The following is a 6,852-nucleotide window of genomic DNA, read 5'->3' as shown; positions in this document are numbered from 1 at the left end:
TATTAGCGGTACTGAGGAACCCGTGATAAGCAACTTTGATTTATTTGGCCGTCTATAAAAGTGCAACTCTGACTCATATTGCATTATATTATATTAAATAAAAGAAAAAAGAAAAAGTGAAAGGGTTAAATAAGGTGAAAATATGTATTAATTGATCATAATTAAGTGTTGAGAAATGTGAGCCTCATGTGCAAACACATGACATGACAAGCATTTCCTCTAAATGGTGCTCAGAATATCCATCCATATTTGTCCTCCGGAAGAGGTTTACAAAGCTCAGTTTTGGAATATAAGACAACAAAGAATGAAACTGTTTCATTTAGTACTCATGATCTTGTCTATATCTAAAATCTCAACTTATCTTCTGTTTGTACTTCTCATTGTAAATAGATACATGTTTCTCTTTTCTACAACTTATATATTTGACATAAAACATATCATTGAAATCAACTTGATAAGATTGAGCTAATATTTCTGTCTTTTCCACTAGAATCTGAGTAAAGAAGAGGCAATTCAAAAATTATAGTGAGTAAGGGGACTCTGTTTTCCTAAACTCGTGAAGTAAACAACAACTGCTATATATGAAATGATAAATAGAACTAACTCAGTAAGTTGGTGAGAAATAACATACCAAGCTAAATAATTAATCTCGAGAGATGAAATGAAAATAATCTGCAGCCGAACTCTTGTATTCAGACACATCCTAAACAATTTTAGTTTCGTATACCTTTGAAATTAGAAAAGTTGGTTTTGTTATGAATGAGCACATGGGAGCCTGTCATGTTATCAAACTCCAGCTTTCGTACAGTTCTTAGCCGGAGATGGTAAGCCAACTAATTATCAATTCCCCATTTACTGTGCCAACCACTTTTACATTAAAATGCATACTATCAGTAAAGGGAAATCGCCTAACACCCATATCATCAAGAATGATTGTCTCACTACTTTGACTCCAATTGTATTGATCTTCCAGATACCAGAATTGCATCTTTACTATGTCTTCAACATGACAAGTTATTGCGCAGAATGACACCACGCCTTCCTTTTCTAAGATTTGCATCCGAGCATGTTTTTCTTTTAAAATCTGGCTATCACATCTCTCTCCCGGATGTGATACCACATGAAATTTTTTCCTTTTTTATGTCAAATACTATCACATACACTCCACAACACGTTACAGGACCATCATTTGCTGGATGCTTTTCATCAACCATCCAATAAATAGCATCTGTTTTCACAATAGGAGAAGGGCAAACCGTAGGCAATCTATAATTAAGCTTTTTCCAGCCCCTTTCAAAATCCACTTCATTCGACAAAAGCGAGCTAACCTTAAGCAATATGAATTCTTGTTTCGTTGCTTCCCGAAATCTTGCCCCAATCGCGTAATATTCATTCGCGACTGGATGAAAAAAGAGTGCAACAATAGTAGTATAGGGGATGTGAAAGCTAACTTGTACTCCGGTGATAGGGTTGAGGATTAAATGTCTAATTTTATTGTCGTAATACATAACTACGAGCAAGCCATGGTACGTACGAAAAGATTCGGCTAAGCAAAGAATTCAATAATTTACAATTGTAACTACGCCTGAATTTTTTGTTCCTTCTAAGAATCCCCTGATTCTTTTTATGCCATTCATCGATAAACACTATCTTCATGCTCCACTCTGTTCTATCGAATTCGTCGACAACAATTGTAGAAACTGCAGCACCCAAATTTACATTCATGTGGTTGAATTGTGGCGTCGAGATTAAACAATTCCATTTTTTGCACACTTGTTGGCAACGGAGTAAGTCTTCTACTGGGAGTCTGCACAGACTATTAACCAATAGATCACCCGGAAGAAATTTACACTGATTTTTTGGAAAACAAAACAAGCAAGACCAAAACATTGTGTTTCATCAAACTGTTTGATCTAATTTCTTGCCTATTACTCATATATGAAAATGCCACAAATTATAGTACATTATATGTTTGAATGGGTGTAGTACTCTACTAATTTGTAGTTATCAATAAAATGCACTTAATTAGGGTAATTTGTATAGCTCTTAGATAGCCCTTGAACTTGACATGTTCTATGAGATAGAAGACACACAAACTTTGTTACCGATCACATAGGCACTTGAAGAGGTCAAAATAGTTTACCACCTAATTTTTAGGAAAATCATTTGCAAGTAAAAACTATGTTTATGAATTTTTTTTATTTGATTTTTGTGCTTTCTTTATTTTATTTTTTATGTTTACAATTTTTTCGTGAAACATAGAAAAGAGATTATTTTTTTTTTGTGCTTTTTTTATTCTATTTTTTATGTTTGCAATTTTTTGAAAGAGAAAAAAGTTGTTTATCGTGTATCATACGGAAATAAATAAAGGTTCGTTTACTTAAATTTTGATATGTTTCAATGGGTATCACAAATTGCATTTTTGTGGAGTCTTACGATCAAACAATTTTTGAATTTTTTGTACTGGGTTCACAACGCAAAACATTTTATATATACAAAATTTAAGAACTTTAACTAGATAAAGCAAATCTGACTCAATTATATTTCGTTATTATCACCTTAATATGGCTCATGTTTAATTTTTTTCATATGTATCTTTAATAAAGTATTCTTAAAATACATAAAGCATTTAACTTTAAACAATACTATTATTATTGTAAAGATTAATTTAAATTAATCAAATGTTAGTCATGTGTTTGCGATACATTATCTTAGAGATTATTGTAAATTTTTTATTTATAAATATAAAATTTTGAGTAGGGTAATCCATAGTTCTATACTATATCTATTGAAAAAGTAATCCAAAGTTCTATACTTTATATATATATATATTTGACTCATAAAAAGTTAAAATGAAACCCCGTCTAGGGGATGTATAGCAAGATAATTAAGTGACTGAAGTGTGATTACTACAAGCGAAAAAGAACTATTGTATGTGTGTGAAAATTAGTAGATGTATATGGTGAAATAAGGTACAAGATACAAGTATATTTGTGTTTTGGGAAAAGAGACTTGATATATTTCTCAACTTTGTCATTTAAAGTTAATATATCGTTGTTATAAAAGTAACTCATAAATACCTAGTGTTATACAAATGACTCACATATACTCTTTTCCTCTAATGGAAGTAGAAAAATTAATTTTGATTTAATTTTTTAATTATTTTTTTAAAAAAATAAATTATAATCCATATGGTGTATATTTGATCATCCTCACACATATTTCTTTTTTACTTTTTTGTTTTAATGATTAATTTAAACTTATTATTTTGATGGTCAAATTTATTATGTTTCACTAATTTTCTTGTAAAATTTATTATAGATGACCCAAATTTTTTTACAAATACAAAAACAAAATTACAATATAGTCGAAAATAATAGTTTTAAATTATAATATAGCCATGAAAAAAATTAGTTTTAAATTATTTTCTTTACACTGAAGAATGAAAGAAAAAATAAAATAAGAATAAAAATGATAATCAAAGAAGTCAAAAAATAATTTATGTATGAAAAAGAATAAAATATACCTTGAACTTTGCTAGACGGATGATATATACCCGTACGTGATTTAAAAAAAAAAGTCAAAACTAATTTTTTCACTTCCGTTAGATGAAGGGTATATGTGAGCACCTTTTGTAACAATATGGGTATAGTAAGTCATTTGTATAACGATAAGGATATATTAACTCTAGATGACAAAGTTGAGGGTATATCATGCCTTTTTCCCCTTGTGAATACAATAATATATACTTCGGACCTTGTTTTGAAGATAACTTGAAATGGGCAAACTTATGGGCCGAATCTTCTGCAAAGAGGTTAGTTAGCAAAATAAGTTGGGTCTAGCCAGCCCAATTTTGATGCCCAGAAAATGGATTTGGGGCTACAGCCTACAAGTTAGTTTTGGACTTCTATATCATCTTTTCAAAAACTAACTTATTGAGAAAGGGAGGCCTTTTGTAGCAGTTTAAAAAGTTTTCAATTGGTTTTTTATTCACATAAAAATCTGCATTATTATTCTTAAATAATGATGACCGCAAGCTAGTTCTAAAGGGAAGAGAGAAAGTCGTCAATTGGTAATAATCAGTAAATTTAAGCAAAAGTCATACACACATGAAGTCAGTAACAATAATCACAAAAATTAAATAAATGAAGAAACTAAAAAATGGAGTCCAATACCTAATAATACTTGCCCACTTAGGCTATAAACTTACTTACATGGACCAAATAGCTGGTGGCCCAAATGTGTTCTGTAAGCCCAGATGTGCTTTCTAAGCCCATGAACCTAATAGCTGGTGGCCTAAATTGAGTTTCAAGTGCAACTCCAACTCACATGTGTACATAAAAGAGAGAGAAAAAATAATAATTAAATATCTCACTTTTTAAAAACTTAATAGCGACTAAATACTGTGAATGGTATATACTAATAATGCAATTAAACATTGACCAATTTATGAGTGCATAGAAAAAATTACAAGTCAGGTTAAGTTAATAATTTCCAATGTATTTTGGCGCTCTTGCATACTAACGGATTTCTCTAAAAATCTTTAACAACAACATGGTTGAACATTTGGGATTAATATACTATATAAGACATTTAAATGAGGTTTAGTGGTGAGCATCGATCAAATCCTATTCTAATTTGTTTCTTAAATATAGTCTAATTAATAAAAGGGATTGTTTATTTCAATAATTATTTGTCGAAACGCAGTGTTAAAGGAATGTGAAAGGAGTTGTATATACATGAGAGCAATATACTTACAATTGTTTCGCCAAATCAGCCATTCTAATTAAGTCAAATGTTGACAATTAACGATTCTTGAATAGGAAATACTATAAAATTAAGCTTTTTCCAGCCCCTTTCAAAATCCAGCTCATGCTAATCCTAAGTAATATGAATTCCCCAAATCTCACCCCTATTCCGTAATATTCATTTGCGACTGACTGGATGGAATATATAACCACCTGGGAATGTGAAAGGTAACTTCTAATCCGGTTATAGGGTTGATGAATGATTACCTGTCTAATTTCCCAGTCATGGCATGGCATATAATTAAGAGCAACTCATGGTACGATAAGATTTGGTAAAATAACCCAGAGTTCAATAATTTACAAGTGTAACTTTTCTTTTTTCTAAAAAATGTTCGATAAATACTATTCACCGCCACAGTTAACATTCATGTTGTTGAATTGTGGCGTTGAAATAAACCAATTCCATTTTTTGCACGCAACGGAGTAAGTCTTTTAGTGGGAGTCTGCACAGAATATTAACGAATACATCATTTACCGAGCTTTTTGTGAGAAGAGAACAAAACAAGTAATACCAAAACATTATGTTTGATCTAATTTCTTAGATACATAAGGAACGGGGAACAAGACAGATTTGTAGTTAGTTTATAACTAATAGAATTGGTGTAGGAGTCTACTAATTTGTAGTTAAGCGGTTACTAACCAATCTAATTTTCAGCTTTTTAGTTGTTTCATTTTCCTTAATTAACAATTCTCTCACTATCTCCCTTGCCCTTCTAACTTCTCAAAATACTTGAGCAAAGGAGCTTTTAGAGATAACCTTGAAATTTTAATTCAAATAAAAATCAGCATTCTTAATTCATAAAACCACAATAAATTTGTGCAAAAGTACTCATACAAACACACATGAAGTCAGTAACGTAATCACAAAAAGTATTTATTGAGAACTTCAGCAGCTTATAGATTAGTTATTCACCTTTCAGTTATGCATTAGAGTTAGTTAGATAGTTTGTTGTTAGTGCCAGCAGTAGCAGTAATTAGTTATTCTAGAACTTTCTCTTTATTTGTATAAATAGATAGCTTGTACTATTTCATTGTAATTTAGTTAGTTCAGTTCATGAAATACAAAAACAGTTTCTCTTCTTTCCTTCCGGGTAGATCATCAATGGCATCATATGTTCACCATTAGAGAAGATCAATCCAAGCTCAGCGAGTTAGATTTAACATGGTATCAGAGCTATAAAGGTTTTCCTTCTTTGCTCAATTTCATATCTGCTCGTTTTCATCTTCACTCGTCCTGTTCATCTCCAATTTCGTTTTTTTTTCAAATCAACAATTGTTTTGATTCTCACTATGGTTGAAGTTGTGGATCAAGTTGATGGATCCTCATCCTCTGTTCCAACTCCTATCACTTTCGATGTTGGAAGCCCATTGTACATCCACCCCTCTGACAGCGCAGGTTCAGTGCTAGTTCATGTACCATTTGACGGTGTTGGCTTTCGATCATGGAAGAGGGGTGTGCTGCGTTCACTTTCAGTGAAGAACAAATTAGGGTTCATCAATGGAGAGTGTATGAAACCAAGCCCACAGTCTCCTGATTATCGTCAATGGGAGAGATGTGACGCAATGGTTACCTCATGGATATTGAATTCTCCAAGCAAGGATATTGCAGACAGTGTAGAGTACGTGTTTGATTCATTGGAGCTGTGGAGTGAGTTATAAGATCGGTATGATCAAACCAATAGGGCTAAGCTGTATCAGATTCAAAAGGAAATTAACGATCTCAATCAAGGCACTTTGGACATCACCTCCTACTACACAAGGATGAAGAAGCTTTGGGAAGAACTCACCACACTAAGTGCTAAGAGTATTTGTAGTTGCACTTGCACATGTGGTGCTAAAGACACAATGCACAAGGTTGAGCAGGACCGACGACTCATTCAATTCCTCATGGGTCTCAATGAGGTTTATACCATCATCCGAGGAAGCATGTTGATGATGAATCCATTACCCTCTATGGGATAGGCTTTTGCTCTTTTGGTCCAAGAAGAAAAACAAAGAGAATTCAAGCCAAACAATCACTCCTTTGCAGAATCTTCTTCTTCCA

This window comes from Solanum stenotomum, unplaced genomic scaffold (genome assembly GCF_019186545.1).
Source record: "Solanum stenotomum isolate F172 unplaced genomic scaffold, ASM1918654v1 scaffold16032, whole genome shotgun sequence".
Taxonomy (NCBI): Eukaryota; Viridiplantae; Streptophyta; class Magnoliopsida; order Solanales; family Solanaceae; genus Solanum; species Solanum stenotomum.
The sequence above is the reverse complement of the archived record's forward strand: the minus strand, read 5'-3'. Positions refer to the sequence as shown.